Source organism: Mauremys mutica, chromosome 9, assembly GCF_020497125.1.
Source record: "Mauremys mutica isolate MM-2020 ecotype Southern chromosome 9, ASM2049712v1, whole genome shotgun sequence".
NCBI classification, from domain to species: Eukaryota; Metazoa; Chordata; order Testudines; family Geoemydidae; genus Mauremys; species Mauremys mutica.
Window position 1 is genome coordinate 23,787,261 of NC_059080.1, and position 22,238 is coordinate 23,809,498.

The following is a 22,238-nucleotide window of genomic DNA, read 5'->3' on the forward strand; positions in this document are numbered from 1 at the left end:
CCTGCCCCAGGATCTGCCTTCCCTGGACTGTCTGTCTGTCTGTCCTCCCCCTGCCCCAGGATCTGCCTTCCCCTGTCTGTCTGTCTGTCCGTCCTCCCCCTGCCCCAGGATCTGTCTTCCACTGTCTGTCTGTCTGTCCTCCCCCTGCCCCAGGATCTGCCTTCCCTGGACTGTCTGTCTGTCCTCCCCCTGCCCCAGGATCTGCCTTCCCTGGACTGTCTGTCTGTCTGTCCTCCCCCCTTCCCCAGGATCTGCCTTCCCCTGTCTCTCTGTCCTTTCCCCTGCCCTAGGATCTGCCCTCACTGCCTTCCCATGTCTGTCTGTCTGTCCTTCTCCTTGCCCCAGGATCTGTCTTCCCCAGTCTGTTTGTCCTTCCTCCACCCCAGGATCTGCTTGACCCTCCGTCACTGCCTTCCCCTGTCTGTCTGTCCTTCCCCCTGCCCCCGTGCCTGTCCCTATATGTCTCAATCAATATCTGTCCTTCCTTCTGTCCTAAGAGGATCTTTGTCTGTCGCTTTCCCTGTATCTGTCTGCCCTTTCAGCGTCTGTTCATCCCTCTGTCTCTCCCTCAGCATCTGCCCTTCCTTCGTCTGTCCCAGGATCTCCGTCTGTCCCCCTTTCTCTCTTTCTGCCTTATCCGTGTCTGCCCTTTTCTCTGTCCCTGGGTTATTTGAGCTGTTCCCTTCTCTCAGTGCCACGTGTCTGATCTGGGCACTCTGCACAGTTCCATATGTTTTAGATTCTGAAGAGAGTGAGAGGCAGCAGGGGGAGGAAAATCAAAAGAAAAGTCCCAGACTTTCCAGGGATTGTGGGGTGGGGGGCTGCATGTGGACACTGACCTGTGGTTTGGTTTTAAATCCCTCTTGGGGGCTGATGTTGCTAAAGCAATCCCTGTCCTACAAACAGCCTGTGACCTGGGAGCTGTTCTATGTTGGGAAGTGACAGATTTTACCTTGTGCTGGGGTGGAGGGATTTCAAACCACTGTTCATTTTTAAATACATTTAGATCCATTAGGAGCCTCCAGCAACTAACCGTCAGGCTGACAAATCCATTGCAATGTAGTATGAGTCTAAGCTATAAAGTATCATGGAGTGATGGCAGCTGCTCCGGAATGAAGGCTGAATGGTGTGTTTATAATAAGTTGGGCTTCTGGCACCCTGGGCCGCCATTCTAAAATCCCCTCCTTCCCCCTGCAAAAGAAATCATACGACATTCATATGTTACATCTGGGCTGAATGTAGGGGCTTTCTCGCAAACCTGAAGTGACTCAGGTGAATGGTTTCTGAATTATGGCTCCATAAAAATCAAGGTGTCGGTTCTAAAGTCTTCTGACATCTCTGTTACTACTGTGTATCAAAACAGAGGAAAAAAGAGAGACAGACTTCAGCAGAAATCACAAGTCCAGGACCAACATTTAATTGATTAATGGCAAATTATCAAACTTACTAACATTCCCGTTAGGCATGTCGCTAGGGAACTTTGGCTCCAGTGGGCTCACAAATGGGTGGTTGGAATCAGCACTCGTTAGAATAGCCTGGATATTGTGGGCAAATTTAGGGGTGGAGTTAGAGTGGGAGGCATTGTGCATATGTTACACAGCATCCTCCCAATGGGGACCTGATGATCTGGGGAGAAGGCTTGGGGGCGACTCAGATGTGCAGGTCACTGGAGGGTGGTATATGGGGGAAGAGGGCATGCAAACATGGCAGGTGGATGTGTAGCTCAGAGGAGGCTCAGAGGTCTAGGGCTTAGGAGCCGTTTTAATGGCGCTGGGTTGAAAAAACAGGCTGATGTATAAAAGAGAGAGGGCAGCTTATGGCAGGGTGTCTCTTGAGACTTTGGTCTGAAAGAGCTCAAATTTGGTGACTTTCTGGGCACACTGCAAAAGACAGGGTCTCTGGGGAAGGCTGAGGTGGTGTTTCCAGGATGGTAAAGGGGGTGGGTGGTTGGCAGTCTGAGTTCCTGTGGAAATGATTTTAATACTGCTGAGGTTTAATTTAATTGTATTTATTATGTGATTAATTATATCAGGGCACCTGGGTGTCTTTATTATTTGAAACCCAAATAAAATAAAAATACTAGCCCTGCTTAGCTTGTTAGGTTTTTGGGGCGGGGCCAGAGTTTTTGTTATGTGTTATCCTCCCCTCTCTACACAACATAACACACATGGATCATCAGGGGGAAATTCCTGCAAAACAGTTTGATTTTGTGAAATCAGTGTTTTCTAACAGAAAACTGTTCAGCTGGAAAATTTTTGACCTGCTCTAGTTATAACTATGCACTGGACCCCTACCAAGTTTACTGTCTTGGTACCCTTCATATAAGCAGCGTACTTCGGGTCTAGCTTTTCACCCAGTGAAAAACGTTCTTGTAGAATACTTGATTCCTGTCCCACCACCGTATATCCTGTTAGTGTATTTGTAGTTGACTACGTCTCCCCTTAGTCTCTCTTGTCTAGACTGGATGCATTGTGAGATGCATCATTTAGCTACCGGGATTTTCACTTCTGACAGGGAGTATAATCCATGAATTTAGTTCACAAATTTTTACATGTAAATTTTTTTTAATCTTAAAAAAATATTTTTTTTAAAGCAAAACTTTTCACGAACAATTGTCACCATTATCAATATTTTCAGTATTTTGTGAAATGTTCTTTGACTTCTTTTATCTAGCTTTTGTCAACCTTTTAAAATAATTTTTAACTTTGTGTTAGAACCCCATTTTTTAGTCAAACCAACCAACCCACAGTTTAGGAAAACAAATTTTGATAATGATTTTGAAAATTATTTGAATAAAAGTGTTGATAAAAATATATAGATGAAAAACATAAGGGAAATTTTTGCAAAAACCAGACAGGAATATTGATCCATATTGACTCCTGTGCAATGGGAAAACTTTGAATTTTTTCTCAACATCATTTTTTCCCTGTTTCTCAACCACTCTAGTGCTTAGTGAAGAGTCTGTCTAGAACCTGCCCCACTGCCCTGAGGGAGAGTGAGTGACTTGTGCTGCTATCAAATGATCCCTCAGGAATAGCATAGACATGTTCTGGAGGAGATTGGCTACAACTCTCCTTACCTGGAAGGAAATGTTAGGTTGCCGGGGGAAAGGAGAAACAAAGGAAGGACAAGAGGATCCTAAAGAAACTGGCCATTGAAATAACCAACTCTGTAAACCCTGTGTGTATGATGTTCCTGGACCCTGAAAGGATGTTTCCATTAATCCCTTGTGTGTCACTGTCCTAACCCTCCCCTTGTCTAGGCCCAGAGGTGTGTCAAACACCCAGAATGAAGGACACAGCTATGGTCAGCAGAGGATTCAGCATGACATGTTGTGGGCTAGGTTTCTTTAACAGGCCTTGAAGTTTCCTGCAACTCTCAGACTTGGCATTTCGGATCTCAATCATTTTTTAGTGCTAAGCCTTCATCTCAATATCTCAATGTGCTGGATGATGACACACTGGAGCTAGGGCCAGCCTTGCTGGTGAAGAGAGAGAGCTCAGAGGGGCAGGAGTGTACTCTGGACTGACCTGGCACTGGTACTGCAGGGCTCAGTATGTCCATCTTATTGAGGATATGGTATTCAGAAGCCATCGCTGCTCCCAAGCCAGACAGACCCCGTTCAAGGATTTTTGTGGGATTAGCCAACATCTTGTTTGCTTTGTGGCTGGGCCTTTTCATTTATCTTGGTAAACATGGACTCTGCTTCCTGACCATAGCCCAGGTTTGAAAAGCACTGCCTTAGACTTGCAAACCACCCCTCACTATCTTGGGAACAATACACCAGTCTCCGCTTCCCTTCCTCCCAACGTTCCCCCTTTTTACCATGCCCCAGGTGGGCTTCTTTTGTGGTCACCTGATTGCAAAGCACAATAACCACTTCCCACACCAGGCTATTTTGACTGGTCAGCTGCAGTCCGGTTGATACTGCAGGGCCCAGAGAGGTCCGAGATGCTTGCTGCTTCATCATCCCCTTGCCTCTGGTGGTCCCTTTGGGCTACTATTGGCGTGAAATTTCAGGGCCAGCTCACACTGAATTCAGCAGCAACCTCCTTCCCCCTTGATTTGAACGGGAGCGGGATCAAGCACTCAGACTTTTGAAGCAGATGAGTTTGGGTGACTGAGCTGGTTGCTTCCTCTCTCTTTGCTCAGTAACTTGTCCCCCTTGCAGTGGCTGGAGATGTTTTACTCTGGTTTTGCAGTGGCTGCATAATCCAGATTCCTTGGCTGAATTCCTGCTGTTTCGCTGAGATCTGTGGCCGATGTTTCAATCACCCTGTGCACTGGGAAAGACACAGGACCCTTGTTACATGAAATCAAATCCTATGAATGTTGCTGTTATATGTCTGTCTCTCCCCCCCACTCCTTTGGAAACTGAGGAATTTATTCTTGACTAATTCTTGATAGAAGCAAATGGATGGGATTAAGATGCAAGTGCTGGGATTTCCAACATATTAAGACATGGCAGTGAGAATCATGAAATGAAATACCCATCACCTGATGCCATCAAAATACCCTTGGCTTGGTAAGAGGGTAACCAAGGCCTCCCTGGTGTATTTCTGCAGTTGTCAATACTGCTGAAGAATGAAACTGGTGCCTATTGAATTGAGGTAGAATGGACCAAATTGATGCCTGGCCCCTGGAATCTACTGGGATAGATTTGGCCCAACACTTTTGAAGAAACAGCAGTAAATATTCCTTTCTTCTCCTGTTATTTGCTTTAGGGTCTGTGTTTGTGGCTTTGCTGTCTGGACAGCTTGTGAGGATCCTAGTAGCAATAAATCCATGCCCAGCATGTGAGAGCCTTGCGGTCACAAAGTCTAATTCTTGCCCTTCTTTCCTTTACTTTTCGGGGAAGGAAATGTTGCATCATTATTCTACAAAGCCAATGTGTATTGCAAAACGAAATCACTCTTGTGTGCTCTGAAAGCCACCTGTATCTGAAGGGTGTAAACCTCAAGGAGAAAGAACAATCATAAGGGGTGCCCAAGGGGTATGGTTACATTAGAAATGCTACAGCTGCAACTGCGCTACTGTAGCTCTGTAGTGTAGACACATACGACAGCAGTGGAAGGGGTTCTTCCATTGTTGTAATAAATCCACCCCTCCAAGAGGCAGTATCTAGGGGTGTCTACACTGGTGCTTAGGTTGGCTTCATTACCTCGCACAGGGTATAAAAGTTTTCACTGCCCTGAGCAATGGAGTTAAGCTGCCCTAACTTTGTAGTGTAGGAGAAGGAAATGTAGGCCTTTCCTAACATTGAGATTTCTTAGGCCTGGTCTGTGCTACAGAGATACGTCGACCTAACTGTAAGCGTCTACGCTAAAACATAGCTTCCACCCATGTAACTCGCCCACTAAACCAACCTAATACCTCCATCTCCACAAGAGGCGTAGGGTTTAAGTCACTGAAGTTAGGGCGACGTGTGTTAGTGTAGACAGTGCGTTGCTTATGTTGACTGTTGCTGCTTTTCAGAAACCGTCCCACAATGCCCCACACTGGCAGTTAAATCGGTGCAAGCGCTCCTGATGAGGACACGCACCGCTGACACAGGAAGTGTAGTGTGGATATGTAAAAGCGGTTCAATTACTGTGATGGCTGTAGGTTTACATAACTTAGGTTGGCTTAATTTTGAAGTGTAGACTTGCCCTAAATTGTGGAGTGGTTTCTCAAGGGAAACAAGGAAGCTCCAACATGTGAGCCATATAAAAGCTAGAGAGGAAGCATGGTCTGGTGTAATAGGGCAAGTTTCTCAACCTGTGGGTCACAACCAAAACTGGGTAGCTAGAATGTGTCAAAGTATCATGTGGGAGGCCTGGCAGGAGAGGCTGGGAAGGAGGTCAGGTCCTGCCCCCAGAGTGTGCGAGAACTTGGGGGGTGGGTTCAGAGCCTGCCCTGGACTCTGCTCACAGCAGTGGCTTCTGTGACTCCGGTCCCACAGGGCTGGTTGGGCTTAGCATCCTGCACCAGGTATTGGGACCAGGTGCATGGGGTCACATCACCACTCAGGTTTTCCCAGCTGCCCCTTTGTCATGATGCTGTGGGCTGGCCGGGCCAAATTTGAGTCAGTGGCGTGGAGTGGGGACAGGAGCTGCCATTATGATACATACAGTGTAACCGCCCCCCCACACACACATTGTCTACCAGTACAGACCTGAGAGTCTGATGAGAGAGAGGAGCAGGGGGCTTACTTACGTAGGGGAAGAACTTCCATGTGTATTCATGTGCCTGCTAGATAGGGACAAGATTAGGACTGTGGCCAGCAGTTCATTTCACATTAAAAGATAAGGCTCCCATTACCAAGCCCCTTGATCCAAATATCCCCTCTGTAGTGGACTGTACTTTTATGAGCCCCAGTAACTTTGTGTATGATACCAAACCAGGCTCATTACACTCTTCGCTTATGAACAGTACCCCCGTTACCTGACTGTCTGGCTGCTTACATTTATCTGTGTGTCCCTTGCAATGCAGACATCCCTCTTGCTGTAACAAATTTCCCAGCCGTACTGCCATTGGCAGGTGCGGAGTGACGCATGTACAGAATGGTCACCTATATTCCAGGTCCAGGGGTACTTGCAGCTGTGTTTGGGTGTCTTTGGCTTTATTGGAGACATGCAAAAGTCCAAAGAATCACCACAATACAAATTGACGTAGGGGATTTTTGTAAATAAAAGCCAGCTTCAGAAACGCTTATGACTGGGACCATGGTCTGCAGTGGGGAGGGAGAAGGGTGAGATGTATGTTTGTGGCTAAAAATTAAGCAAGTTCCTAACAACTGCTCAGCAGTCAGATGCCTGAGGGGAAGGAAACAAATAGGGCACTTATTTGGGGGGTGAGGCGGGGGTGCAGCCTTAACAAGCATTTGAGCCTAGATGCAGCTGTGCTTCCCTACTGCTTGTGTTGACAACAGGGATTGTCTCAAAAATCTCTTTGTTGTGTGCTGGTAGCAAAAAGTGAATGATAAACAATAACAGTTGCATTACTTACCTAGTAAGCTAAGGCCAAACATACATAGGTACATGGAGCAGCTTAGCCCAGAACACCCACTTCTGGTTTTCTCACCCCCCCTGGCCAAGTTGTATATATACACCTGACCGAACATTTTGTAGCGTGTTTTGGTTTTGTCCCCATAATTGCAGGAGGAAACGAGCCAGATAATGACAGTCCCGGGACTGGTGGGTGGTTTGTTTGTCACAGAACACATTGGTTTTGGTTTTGTTTATAGAGGTGGGTGGCCAGATGGAGTGAAGATCTGTTTCCCAGGAATCTTCTGTTGTTTGTTTTTGTTGATTTGTTTGTTTTGACTTTTGTGTTTGGCAACTGTTTTATTTAGTGTGGACTAATGTGTGCCTTGGCCAGAAGAGGGCACCTTTTCGTGATCCGCTTCTAAGTGTGTTGTCAACTGGAAGGGAGACTGCACAGTGAGGTTAAAGGTGTAGGAGATTACAAGCTTGAATACAGCTTGTCCTTAATTATATGGAAGCTGAAGGCCAATCATCAGTAGAAACTGTACGGAAACCCAGCAGCAGACTTTCTGCAATGTTCAGATGATTTTGACCATGGTTAGAACACAGCAGTAGGAGTCAGAACACCCTAGTTCTACTCCTGTCTCTGCTGCTACTGACTTACTGTGTGGCTTTGGGTAAATCACTTGCCCCCTCTCTGTCCCTCAGTTTCCCCATCTGTAAAGTGGAGATAACAATACTGATCTACCTCCCAGAGAAGCTGGGGGCCTCAAGTAATAATGTTTGTAAAGTGCTGTGAGATCCTTAGTTGGAAAGCATTTGTTTCTAAAACGTTTTCTTTATTTCTCCAGGCATCTGATTCTCTCCCTATTCCTGCATGTAAGAGTTCTAAACACCTAGCCAGGACCGAGGACATACCCTGCTAATGTTAATCATCCAGGATCGTGACTTGCACATAAGAGAGATCACCCCACACTGCAAGAGGGATCAGGAGGATGGGGCCTTCCTGCTCATTATACTTTACGTAGCTGACAGGCTGCTGCTGAGTGGTCGTGTAAATGCCTTTGGCCTCCCTCAGTGGAATAGCTCTTTGGCAGTGGCTGCAGATCCATTTCTGACCTGAGCAGGCTATTGTTGCACAATGATAAGGTCCCTGGGGGGATCTTGGCTTTCCTATGAGAACATCAGCTGTTCTATAACCTTTCATTAGGAATCTGGAGATTTCTCAGAGCCTAGTGCCCGCCCCCACCTGACCATCCCATTTTATTAGTAACAGAGACGGGCTCAAGCCACAGGATTAATTCCTAGATTCAGATTTGGAAGCCCCCCTCTCACCTCAGGGCTCAGGGGTGTTTGAGTCTGGGGCTTTAGTCTGGCCAGCTGTATAATTCCGATCCCGATCTGGGTTTGGATTGTGAGCCAGCCCAAAGTTTAGGGGTGCTTGGACCCAGGGTTCTGATCCAAGCCTGCCTTTAATAATTACTGGTGCTTTGCATTTCACTAGTGCCAGGCTCCAAAGGATCTCAAAATGCTTTTAAAATATTACCTAAGGCTCCCAGCCCCCTGGGAAATAGGTCAATGTGTCTGTTCCCATTTTACAGATGGGAAGCTGAGGCACAGAAATCTGAGGTGACTTACCCAAGGCCACACAAATAGTCAGTGGCAGATTTGGGGATCGATCATTAGTGTCTGATTCCCAGCCCCCTGCTCTTACCACTACATCAGAACTATGACAGTTGAGGGGAAGGCAACCCTCTTTAAACCCCACCATCCTCCCAGATGGACCGGGTGCAGGGTATTGGAGGTTAGCTGCTGTTGGTTGGTGATGAGGCAGAAGGCAAAATAGAATCCAGCCTGCTGTGCTGCAGTATGGACAGCAGGAGCTAATTCCCCTAAAACGATTTTACCCTCAGGCCTTTGCCATGCGGTGTGCTGTGTACACACTGATCTTTGTGAATGGACTGTCTGGCTGTACCTGTACAGCTGCCTGCATTCAGTCTGTGGTGTGTCTCTCAGCCCCACAAGCCTTTAGGAGAATCAGAGACTTCAGTGACTGGCAGGCTCTGTTAGATCCCATCTAGTCCATCTTCTCTGAGGCCGGAGCAGGATTACTCCTTAGACCTTGTCTAAACGACAGGTGACTTTGGTATAACTTGCATCGCTCGGGGGTGTGAGTAATCCTCTCCCCTGAGTGACGGAGGTTAAACCGACCTATGTGCTGGTGTGGACAGTGCCATGTTGGCGGGAGAGCTTCTCCTGCTAACATAGCTACCGCCTCTTGCGGAGGCAGGAGTTATTCAGCCGATAGGAGAGTTCTCTCCCGTCGGCTTAGCGCCTCTCCACCGCAAGAGCTGCAGCGGTGCGGCTGCGCCACTGTGGGTGCTGTAGTGGAGATGTAGCCTTAGAGTCCATTTGCTAGAGCTTTGTCCTGTCTAGCTTTGACTATCCCAAGCAATGAGGTTCCCACCCCTCCCCCCGGGAGACGATTCCACAGTCTTATGGTCCCTCCGCGACATTTTGCCTGGTATTCAGCCTGAAATGTGCTTTGTTCAGTGTCACCTATTGCTTCTAGTGAGGGCCCGTGGGCCACAATTGCTCTCCCTCCTTGCTACTTACACCCTTCAAATTCACATCGATCTTTATTGCACTGAGCCCCACCCCTTTGCTGCCGCTGACCCAAGTCTGCTCTTTCTTTTCTTTTTCTCTCGTCCCTACCACTCCCCTGCTTCTCTTCCTCCCTGCCAGTCTGTCCACCATGTCTGTGCCCAGCACAGCACTTCTCTCTTCTGGGGGGCTGAAGGAATTCCAGCCATGTGTATTGTTGAGCCCCCGTATGTGCACATGCACACTGGCCTCCTTGTCTGAGCAGCAGTGCTGGCCAAGGCAGGGCCCTGGGGCTTGCCGCCACTCCTCAGTAATGTGTTATGAACTATTAATATCTCCCTATGCGTGAGGCTTCTCAATGCTGCCCATTCATCAGCCAGGCTGGGGGGAGAGTGTGGCGCACGCTTTTCCCCCCCTCTTTCCCCTCCCAGCATCTTGCCTCAGTAGCATCCCGGAGGCCGGCCTTTCAGTGCAAACAGGAGTGGGTGTGTGTTGAACTGCCTGGTTTGGCGCCTCCTTCCTTACTTCCTTTTTATAGTTCGGTGTCTCAGAGATATTTCCTGCCCCTTTGGTCCCTTTTTGATTGAGAACATGAGTGGAAAATGTTTGAAATCCTCCTCCGTGCTGAGCATTTTTCCATTGGCGTCAGGAGCCGTTGGGCTCCTTGTGCTATTTGGATAGGAGAGTCCCAGCTTCCCCCGCTGTCCCAGAGGGAGGGGTGTGTGATGGTTGTTTCCAGAGCAACGTTTGTTGGGCAGCTAAAGTCACTTGGCCTTTGGGGTTGGCAGGCCCCGGAGCTGATGGGAGCAGGTGCCCATTTCAGCACTCTTGTAGCTGGAGCTCATCAGGGCTTGGTAAACGAACTCAAAAGGGCAGCCTGTCATGGGGGATGGTGTGTGTAAACTCTGCCCCCCGGTGAGTGTTGTTCTCTATCTGGGGAGACACACATGGGGCACAAGAGGAGGGAATTGGGGGTCTCCTGGCAGGAATACAGTCTGGGAGCCCAGTGGATGAATCCTAACGATATGCCGAGAGGACAGAAAGCACAGGGAGCTCATCTAGGCAACTGTCCTTCATTTGAGAGGGTGAGGTTGTAACTCTCCTTGCTTGCCCTCACTGAGGGCTTGTCTGCATTGGCACTTTACAGCACTGCAACTTTCTCGCTCAGGGGTGTGAAGCCCCCCCACTGGGAGCCACGTTCCCAACCCTGGTAACCATTCCCCTCGTGGAGGTTGGTTTTTATAGCGCCGAGAGAGCTCTGTCCCAGCACTGTGCCGAGACTACACAGCCACGTTAAAGCGCTGTCGCGGCAGCGTTTTAACGTTGCTAGCGAAGACATGCTCGAGTCCACCTATGCTAGGAGTAAGTGCTACATGTTCCTGTCTTCACCACCTTCCCAATGGGGCTTGCTCCTGCTTGCCTGGACCCCTGAAACAAGGGTTTCTGTCCCTATTGTGACAACCCAGCCAGACTTGGAGCAGATCTTCCCTCTCCTTCATCTCGCCTATGGAGCCCACTTACCCATCGCTGAGCGTGAGTAGCCTTTCCAGGGCACTCCTACTCCTTGCAGGCTATAGTACAGGGAGACTAAGGGCTTGGCTACACTTACAAATTTGCAGCGCTGCAGCAGGGTGTGAAAACACACCCTCTCCAGCGCTGCAAATTGCGGTGCTGCAAAGCGCCAGTGTAGTCAAAGCCCCAGCGCTGGGAGCGACTTCGTCGGATGTATTCACCCACGAAAGCTCATGCTCCAATACGCTTGTTAGTCTATAAGGTGCCACAGGACTCTTTGCCACTTTTACAGATCCAGACTAACACGGCTACCCCAATGATGTTTTCACCTAGTCATCTGAGCTGGGAGATGGATTCCCTGTGGTTTTGCCACTGTCCAGGCACCTGTTTCTGCAGCATGTCACTGTGTGGAATTGCTGTGGCTGTCAGCGACTCTAGAAATGTAACAGCTGGTCTCAGCTATTTGTGCAGGCTCTGCTCACAAACCTTGCACCAACTTGCTGTGCTGAGCTGGGTGGCTGGGCATCTTGTTAAGGCCTCTTGGAGATTTGTTAGCAGGAGCGTGCTGTAGAGTTTGGGTAAATAAGAATCTTGTTTTCTGAGCAGGAAAAGGCCTTTGTGGAAGAACTTTATAAAGGGCTCACTGCTGACCTTGGATATGGGGACAGAGCCAGTGCCCTGTATTGCCTGCTGACATGTCTGATTAGCTCAGGTTTTTAGTGATGACCACACGGAAGGCATTGTAAGCACTGGGTGTGTCACTTTAGTCCTCCAGATAAAGGGACATGTCAGCAAGGCCTGAGATGAGTTGAATGGCTGTAACAGGGTGTGGCCCTCAGTGGGATTGCCACCCTGTAATTCAGTGCCTTGTATTCATTCAGTCTTTCTGTTTTCAGTTCAGAGGCAGATTTGTTGACACCTGGCTAGCTAGGGGGCTCACAAAATGGAGGACCAGGGAGCCCTTTGCAGATGTGTATTATTGTCACTCCCAGGCCACTCTGCTTGAGGGAATAGTAACTCCAGTAATGCATAGCATGTTTGAGTCTTCACATGTTCTGCACATGCTATCAGCTCTTAGGGCCATGCCTGTTGTTGTGTTGTTCTTAGGGCTTACAGAACATAGAGCTGACGCTCTATGAAAGGCTTGGAGCATTCACATGTATGGAGGAGCAGGTAGGTGTGGTGGGGGTACCTCATGGTGTTTAGTTGTAATGGGTCCTGCTGCTGGCTCAGGTGCCGGCACCAGGAGGCTTTCTTGAAGAAGCACATATTGAGGAGGGATTTGAACAGAGGCAGGCTCGTGCCCATCATCCTGAGCTGTGGAACAGTGCAGATCTTTGCAGGCCTGTCCCTGCTCAGTGGCACCCTGAAGAGGGGTGGGGCAGCCGCACTTTAGAGATGGAGAAAATGAGGCAGAGTGAGAACCATCGCCACGAGAGCCAATGTCAGACCGGGATCAGAACTCTGGGGTTCTTGTATTCAGGCCACATCTCCTTCTGCTGATCCCCCTGCAGGATGCTTTTGTGCTGAGTCTCCTTCAGATAACCCTTATTTTCTTTATATTGCAATAATTTCCTCCCACCCCCACAGATAAATACCCCCTTCCCTACAGAGACAGCCCCTTTGTGCTGAGAGGATGCAGCAGTGACTGATTATCCTCCAGGAGTCCACAGTGTCCACCAACAGGAACCACCAGTTCCTCCTTCCCACCTCCATACCCATGGTCTGTGGCCAGTAAGGGGATTCATTGCCCAAAACTATAAAAACACTTTAGTGTCAACAACAGCTGCATGTAGGGGACTTGTTGCTCAGCAAGCCTCCTTACCACTGTGAGACAAGATCTGCATGAATACAGGCTTCCCCTGGACTGGGTGGGTGAGGTGAGGCAGGTTATGAAAGCGGTTTTAGAGAGCGTGGGGACTTTCCACTTCCTCCAACCTGGAAAGGTGCAGAGCAGGCTGGGGTCTCGGGAAGAGGCTGGGGTGGTTGACGGGAAGCTCGGGGTTGGGAACGAGGCTGTGCTTGTGGGAGGCTGGCGAGTTTAGCAAAGCCAGCTGAAACTGGGCGCTTTGGGACACTTAGGTAACCCTCAGTGTTCCTGTCAATAATTCCAGGGGAGGAGGTGGTTTGTGGTTTCTTGACCTGCTGTCCTGGACCTTTCCTTGTTCTGACCAGGGTGCTCCTCTCTGCAGAATCCCTTCACTGTCTGTCTGTCTCTCCCTGCTTTGAGTCTGTGCTCCTCATCTTCACCATCAAGGCTCGTCGTAATGCTGCCCCTATTCCATTTCTGCTGTCATCTCTCCCCCTCACACTCTACACTCCTGCACCTTCTACCATCCTGCCCCTGGCATCTGGCACAACTTCCCATTCGCCATGGGACAAGTCCCCTCCCCCCCCTCCCCACATCCCTCCTTAAATGCCATTTCTTCTTCAGAGTCTCCCGCATGGCTCCCCAGCACCAACTGCTCACACTTCACATTTTGCATTGTATTTGTATTGGAGTTGGGAGCCTCCCTTCTTGCAAGACCCCGGCCGGGATTTAGGGAGACCTTGTGCTCCTACACTTGGCTGCACAGGCTGTACAGCTAGTCTGGAATCTAGAGAGCCAGAGAGAATCAGGGTCTGTCTGTGTCCAGCAGCTTAGTTAGAGTTCCCAGCACAGGGTAACCCCAGGTTTCTTTGTGCCCTGGGAGGTGTGAGGGCTCCTCTGCATTGCGGTCAAGCCTCTCCTCATGGAGGGCACACAGCACAAGAACAAATACCAAGCCAAGGCTGTTCATCTGTGACCAGAGTGTTGCAGAGAATAAAAAAACCCACACAATGCGAGTGCAGCTTCCTTGGCTCTGTCTTGCCTCTCTGGAATCCCTTTTCAGGGCACCTGTTAGGGTTGGTGGGAAGCGGGAGTTAGGGACCAGTCTGTCTTCAGTCCAAGGAATATCCAGGGGCTCAGCTTTGGGAGGGAAAAGGGAGTGAGCCACATTTATGTATCCATCAGGCAGGAGCCATTGGGAGGTTTCAGCTGTCCCGTTCCTGCTGCTAATTTTCCTAAAGCTATGGAGTTCTCCTAGCCTCTCTCATGTTTCCGAGTGTCCATTTCCACCAAGCAGGGCAGGGATCCAGAAGCAAACCTTGGCACAGGGCAGGAGGGGGTCTACAGTTGTTGCTGCCATTTTTCAGATGGATAGGGGGAAGGAGGGTCATTGAATGAGCACTTGTTTGAGAATACAAAGCCAGAACCTGCACAGTGTTAAGTAGCAGTGTGAGAAGCTGACAGTCTCTCTGTGATATAATAATGACACAAATCGGTGGTTTCACACCTGCCTTGGGTGGCTCCCATTCTACATTACACAGCTGCTTGTGGCCTTGCTGGCTAAAGGGATTAAGACCTTGTCAGGATGCTTGGTGTTGCTTGTTGGCATATCAGATACCCAGAACTCACGATTACAGCAGCACTAGGATCTGGTTTCTGGGGCACACCGGACAGTTTGGGGAGCTGCTTGTGCATTTGTACTGAGCTTGTTTTACTCGTGCTTGGTGAGAGAGATTGGAGGCTCTCCCCTCTTTGAACCTCTTCCCACTCCATGTGACTAATTAAAACTTAGGGTTAGAGACGGGTCAAGCTGCAAAGTTGGGGGTTGGATTGGAACTGTTCCAAGTTTTGGATCCGGTACATTGGTTTGGCCCATTTGTAATGACATCTAGGTACCTCATTGAGCTCATGCTCTTGCTTTCTACCTCTGGAGACCTACATTTGTATCTGTCTTAGACCTCAGGTGTGAAAAGACTGACAGTCTCACTGCTCCTAATGGATGTGTTCACGTGACAGCCCTGTCATGGAGTCTGGTAGTGTTCGAGACCATTAGCAGCCTCTGCTGGGGACAAAGCCTTGGACTTGACTACCTGGGTGTGCAGCTGCTCACGACTGAGGTGCATCCGCAGAGTTTCAGCCTATTGTGTGAGCCTCATTGCTAGAATAATTGAGGAGGGGGGTGTGGGGTAGAAGTGAGGGGCATTGTCAGAGCTGTGTGAAGTGCTTGAATAATAGGGGGTTCTTTAGGCCATAAGTGAGAGGCATTGGCAGAGCTGTGGGAGGGAAGCTTCTGCAGTACATGCCTTCATTGTGCCTGCTGACAGCCAGTGCCTGCATTCTGTGTGTGAGCTATTTGGATGATCTGTTTTACCACCAATGGAGTGTGAATATCTGGCAGTACGTTTCCTTCCTCATCTGCTGTAATTAATCTTTAGTTTAGAGTAAACAGATATTCTGGGCACTCCTCTGGTGCTAGAAGTACTTGGGAGATGACTTTTTGAAGTTCATTCTCTCGTCTGTGCCTGTGGGATCATCTGAAAGCAAATGCTGTGAAAGAAAGGGGCTGCTTTATGATTGGCTTAATGGGAGGAAAAAAAGCCTCTTGAAAAAAACTTTCCAGAGGGCCCAGCTGGTTTTACTTTTCAGTGATTGGCCAAGGCTGTGGAGGGCGGACACAGCTGCTGCTCAAGGACCTACTGTCTGGCCACCTGAGCGTGAAACTTATTTACATTGACAATAGCTAAGGCGCAACAGCGCCTTAAGCTAGCAAAAACCCCTTGTGTGTGTTTAAATCTGTAACTTATTCAAACTTCATTTTGTCATCTTCCTGCTGCAATAAAGAAAGTGATTGAACAGTTAAAGGATTCTCACCATCTGGCTGCTTGCTTGTCAGTTTTTCTGTTAGCTGATATTAGGCAGCTGTTCCCCACCGAGTGTTGTTGCGCTGAAGGAGACACGACACAACCTCAAGGTAAATCAAATACATGGATTTCAGCAATTGCTTGATGCACTGTCTTGGTGCTGCTCTCTCTCTGCCTCTATGTGTGTGTGAGATGTGGATTATTTTGTAAGGCAGCATGTGTCAGTCATCTGTTACATGTAATAGAGGATAATGCTCTTTACAGAATTTGCCTCCAGGAATAGCGAGGGGCTGTCAGGTTGAGTATTTGTTGTTCCATCACTGATATTTAGGGGACATTCACGTCCAAATAACTTGACTGACTGTGTTCATATTAGGCTGTTGTTGCACAGGGGAAGGAAAGAGAATCTCTGAGCTGCTGCAGCGGTTTCCTGCCATACTCAACCGGTTACTGAATTTTGGATTTCCCAGGCTGAGTCCTGGCAAGGTGCATTGGGCTAGAGTGCACATTTTCATTCTCGCCGCTCCAGCGTGTGTTTAACTTGGCGTTTGCAGGTTCTGTGTGTGAGAGGCTTTTTGACTTGTTATGCGATTGACCTTTTCAGTCACAGCAAACCAATCCCTAAAATAAGAAATCCCAGTGTGAAGTGGATGTACTGGTTGCCTGTTTGGGGCTACATGGCTTTTTCTTTGGATAGTGCCTCACTCCTCCTTTGACTGGGACCGGCACAGCTGTTTTGGTTGGGGTTTGATTGGTGACTGAAAACGCACAGATTTAGGCTCTGATCAAAAGTCCAGTAAAGTTAATGGAAAGATTCTGTTGCCTTCTTTCCCTGGCTTTGGATCAGGCCCTTAGACTGAAGTGAAGGAGAAAAAAGCTAAGCTCCGCATCCTGACTTCCAAACCGACATACTTTTAAATCCGTCACCCTGTGTTGGAGACCACTGTGTGCTGGGTAGAGGCTGATCTCTGTGTCACCACTCTGTTATAGTCTATAACATAATGATGATAAACATCGTTCTCAAAGCACTTTACAAAGGAGATTTCTGTGGTGGGGTTTCCGGGGCTGGTTAATGCATATGCTTCTTGGAATGTCCCCATTCCATCCCATGCTAATTTCCTCAGCGTGTTTGGTTTTGTAATTTATTTTTCTGTGGTGGCTTTTAAAATAGCTTACAAGCTACTCCTATACCCGGGTGTAAATTGTTACATTTTAATTCAAGTATGATTAATTTATATTGAAATATTGCTGAAAAACACAGAAAATGTCTTTATTCCTCTGTGCCCACATATCTCAGCAGTGACTGCCCTGGTTTAAGGTGGGGTGTACAAAGAATATGGGCCCAATTGAATTCTGGTTGAAATCCATGGAAGTCTTTCCACTGACTTCAGCAGAAGTTGGATTAGATAGACCCTCATACCTAAGTGAACTTGTTGTTTGTTTTTTTAATGAGATAGACATCAGAGACAAATACAAAGCAGATACAAAACCCAGATAAAATACATATATATTTAATGTGCCTTCACTTCCTTGAATAAACTCTTTCAGTATAAATTTTAAAATGTTTACTTCATATGATTTTATTAACTATTCTCCCTCCACTTTGTCCTGAATAACCAAACCTGAGCACATAGGTAGGGCAGAACCGGTATGTCTTTTTTAGTTTTATGAATGAACAAAAGTGACTGTGGTTAAATGAAAATGGTGCTGAGAACCTTTCAATGTTTCCCTTTGATTGTTGCACCATTTAAAGACAACACTGAGATTCTGAAAATGGATTTTAAGAAGAGACAATGCTGAAGGAAGGGTGAAGCCAGGGTGCCTTTTGCCTGAGAGGAGACTGCTGTGTGGCCTACTGGTGAAAGGACAGGGCTAAGAGGCTAACCTGGACTGAGCTACTGCCTGGAGATATTAGGGGGCAGGTCACTTGACCTCTTTGTGCCTAAGGCTATATCTATAGGTCGACTTATAGCCACCGCATTAATTACTGCGGTGGCTGATGTCCACACCAGCCTCCTTCTGTCAGTGGTGCGCATCCTCACCAGGAGCGCTTCCACCAACTGAAGAGGGGCAGTGTGGGAAACTGAGAGCCAGGGCTCTCAGCTTCATGCAGCTCCCCACTGGCAGCCCAGCTGCCCCTTTGGGCTTCTTGCCTCTGTGCTCTCAGTCAGGAGCGGGAGGGGGAGCCTGGAGCTTCCTGCCTCTGGTGGGGAGATCCACATTGGGGGTTCAGTTGGTTGCCATGCTCCTGGCGAGGAGCAGGGAGCTGGGACCCCGGGGGGCAGCAGGGCTCCCAGTGCAGAGCCATGTAGCCAAGGTGGCAGCCCAAGCCAGGAGCCTGGGTGGCAGCCTGGCTCGGAGCGGAGAACAGGCAGCAGCCAGGGAGCTGGCTTTCTTGTTAATATCATGGCTCCAGCAGAGCCTTGAAATTGACAAGTATGACAGCTAACGATGTAAGGAACGCAGTGTCTACACAGACACTGTGTCACCCTAACTGCACAGACATAAGCTCTGTGCCTCTCGTTGAGGTTGTTTTATTATGTCGGCACAGCATGTTAATTACATCAGCAGGAAGAGCATTTCGGTGTGTACACCTCCACTGTTTTGTCAACAAAACTGTGTAGCGTAGACAAGGCCTAGTGAATCCAGATGGGAAAGTAGGTAAAAAGGAGAAACTTTGCTGAAAGCCATTTGTTATCTATCCTGTGGGGAGCAATAAACTACCCCTTGCCCAGACAGGGAGGAGACTGTTCCTCTCTCTACATAAACCATTTATTTCCACAAGAGCCTGGCGGAGCTCGCTAGTAGACAGAGAGAGGAATAATTGCACGTGCAGTTTGTATGGATGTATGTATGTTGGGATAACTTATCCATCTGAAGGTAGGCAGTGGCTGTTGACCATGGCATTGGTAAATGCCATCAATACCAAGTCTGCAGTGTAGTTGTAGCTGTGGTGCTCCCGAGATATTAGACAAGGTGTGTGAGGTAATATCTTTTAATGGACCAGCAAAATATATTACCTCCCCCACTTCATCAACACCGAGGTCAGTTAATGTGGCTGGACGGTGCTCCATTGATGTTACCAGGAGTTTATAGGTGCTTTCTGTGTAGGGGAGTATGTGTGTTTTGCTCCAGGGATTGTATCTCACTGTCTTCATTAATTCATTTGCTAGCAGAGCGGTTCTTTCTTCAGTCCCCCTGAGTTGATAAATAAAGGCCCAGTGGTCTACCTCCCTTGCCTGCAGGATCATGGGTGAAACATGCCACCCTCCAGGTGTGAAAGCAGTGCTCTGATTAGTGCAACACTAAGAACCATGGGACATGCCCTCAGAAGTCTTGGTGTCACACACGAGTGAGCTCAGTGGCAGTGTGGACACAGCCACTTGAGAGTTATTTCATAGTGTGGCTGCACTCGCTTGAGCTTGGCTAACTCGCTAGCACAGGGGTCGGCAACCTTCGGCTCACAGCCCATCAGGGTAATCCGAAGGCAGGCTGTGAGGCATTTTGTTTACATTGACCGTCCGCAGGCACGGCCCCCCTCAGTTCCAAGTGGGCCGGAACGGGAAACCAATTTGGATTTAGTAGTGATGTAAGAGACATGCTCGAGTGTGGAAGGAGCCTTCCCAAAGGTCTAATGGCTGGGGGTTAATGCTAGAGCTGAGAAGGCATTAATTAACCTTTGTGTCCAGCTCCAGCACATTCTCTCGTGACGAATGTTGGCAGCAGAGTGAGGCCACATTCCGATAAAGCCAGGGTCCCCCGACTCAGTTAATGATTGAGTCACAATAACCCTCCTTGTGCTGAGTCTCTCTGAAAGTCACCTCCAGATAATTATATTAACTATTCTAGGCTGCAGGAGCTGGGTGCAGAGATTTAAAGAGACAGGGTCTTTTTCTTTCTATGCACTTTCAAAATGAAACTCTGTCATATGTATGAGGTAGTAAATACAGAGCCAGGGCCTGATTTTTTTCTTAATTTTGTATTCATTTACCACAATTGTGTATGTGGAAATTGGTGGATTGTATTTGCATTTTACAATCTACAACTACCAGACTTGCATGGAAAACTGAGGTTACTGCAGGCGCAAATCAGGCATTTACTTGTGTTTACACTTTTTCATGCACCTTTTTAAAACTTAGGCTTTACCAGGCTAGTTGCCTACTTTCCTGTGCAGGTCTCCATTTCCACAGCTCTGTTGCATCCTGTAAGAGTATCTTGTGGATATTTTAAAGCAGGGATCAGCAACCTTTGGCACGCAGCCCATCAAGGAAATCCGCTGGCGGGCCGGGATGGTATGTTTACCTGCAGCGTCTGCAGGTTCGGCCGATCGCAGCTCCCACTGGCTGCGGTTCACTGTTCCAGGCCAATGGGGGCTGTGGGAAGCGGCGGCGAGCACATCCCTCGGTCCCACGCTGCTTTCCGCAGCCCCCATTGGCCTGGAAGAGCAAACCGTAGCCAATGGGAGTTGCGATCGGCCGAACCTGCAGACGCGGCAGGTAAACAAACCATCCTGGCCCGCCAACGGATTTCCCTGATGGGCCGCGTGCCAAAGGTTGCCAATCCCTGCTTTAAAGTGTCCTGGGTTTCCAACAATACTCTTTAGTGGTGTAGAATCCTTGAGTTGCAATGTCAATGTCATGGCAACACAGGTGCTGCAATGTACTGGTCTGCAGGTAGAAAGCCAGAGCTCTTACTTGGGCTTCCACCCTCCTCCTGTTCATTCTCAGATATTCTCCCTGATTCCTCCGCCCCATTCCTGCTCTGTCTACTCTTGGTTTGTTAGCAAAACGGCAAAGACAGTGACTTCATTGACATACCATTTGGATCCACTCATTTGTTTTTCTTAGGGTGATGATTTTTTCAACCATGGCTGCTCTGATGTAAGCCCACCCAATCCATGCAAGTCAGTGGAGTGCCTCTGATTTTGCACCAGAGTAACCAGACTCTGGCCCAGTACTCATGGGGTTCTAAACATTGTGGTCTTTACTGGTCTCTGCACATATCTCAGGCATGGGTCTCTTCACCTCTGATTCTGCCCCTCTTCCCATTGCAAGGTGAATGCTGCCAAATTGCCAGTTAATAAGTGACATATTACCCTTGCAGCGTGTGCCATGAACATTTATCGGACATACAGCAACGGCGCTGTTTAACTAGCCATTTTAAAGATTCCTTATCAGAAAAGGGTGCTTGCCATCCGGTGCCGGTAACAAGCTGAATAAATGGAGGGAAATATTAACGGACAGATCTGGAAAGGGCCTTGTTGAACAAAACAGTTTGTGTGACCTTTCATAATCTGGCGGATAAGGCTCCAAAGAGCCAGGTGGCTTCACACCACGCCGCTCCTAGGCTTGTTGCCAGTTTAAGGTTCTTACCTCTTAATAAATCACCCATGTTTAGGGACCTCGCTTCCCCTCGGTTGTCTCATGGATCAGAGAACTCTTTGTCTACATCACAAACCCAGCATACGTTTGCTGGTGCCAATTCAAGGGCAGTTCAGGAATGAAAGATCGTGTGGTGCAGGCGCATTGGCTAAGCTGTGTGTAGCATCTGGGAGCTGAACCTCAGGGAATGCTGCAGGTCAGGCAGGAGGTGCGGTGCTAGACCAGTCTGGGGCCGGTGTCTGTAATAGCAGGGCTGAAAGGGATCTTTGGCAGGGCTGTGCAAGACCGTCCGATTCTGGCACTGGGGAACGGTGTAGGGAAGTATTGAAGTGCTCGTGTGTGTGGTGGGAGGTGGAGGTGGAGGTGGGGGTGGGGGGCAGCTGCAGGTCAGGACTGAGATGCATTGGCAGAGTTGCATGGGGAGCTTTGCTCAACCTCTACCCATGCTTTGCTTGGTTTAGAACCAGTGCTAGCTGGTTTCCATGAACTCTGGTAAAACAAATGCCATTTCTCCTAGGATGTTGATCCCCTGTAGAACTGGGGATGACTCTTTGAGAACACACACCTAGGAAGCCAGAAGTGTAAGGTTGCCGTTCCAGTCTTGTTCCTGGAAAATATTGAAAGGAGGGGTGGTTAGCTGGGCATTTCCCACCATTCCTTCCCATTTTGTCGTCTCAGCTTCAAAGTGGGGTGATCTAGTTAAATGGGATGTCCTGAGGCAGTGAATAAAGGGGAAGAAGTCACAAAGGCCAGGCACTCAATTCCTAAACAGTGCACATGAATGTTACATTTCAGTGGGCGCCTGCGGCTGCCGCTGCTAGGGCCGTCTGCAGGATTTTGAACATCTGGACATCTTTTCCAAGGACCCTATACAAGGATGCGGGCCATACAGTGCTTAATTGGGACCAGAAACTCAGCAGCTTCTTCCAGGATGCTGTGCTGATAGATCTGCTGGCGCCCAGCACACTGCCTGAGTGAAGGGTGGGGCTGGAGATTTCCTGCCATTTATCTCAACAAGTGAGAAGCATTTGACTGCAAAATGTGTGCAGGATTAACAAACAGCATTCTCTCTCTGCTTTAGCCATAGTCTTACTGCATCCCTCTG

General features: G+C 48.5%; 1 protein-coding gene across 4 annotated transcripts in view; it reads left to right on the top strand.

Moving 5' to 3' along the window:
* The window catches only part of STARD8 (StAR related lipid transfer domain containing 8), a 122,900-nt gene that overhangs the window by 20,095 nt on the left and 80,567 nt on the right, over positions 1 to 22,238 (top strand). For 2 of the 4 annotated variants that reach the window (XM_045029708.1, XM_045029709.1), the window contains exon 1: positions 15,693 to 15,862. The exons of the other annotated variants lie outside the window; for them this stretch is intronic. The gene's annotated coding sequence lies outside the window, so the exon portion shown is untranslated. Of the gene's footprint in view, positions 1 to 15,692; positions 15,863 to 22,238 lie in introns of those variants that run through there. 4 annotated transcript variants of the gene reach the window in all.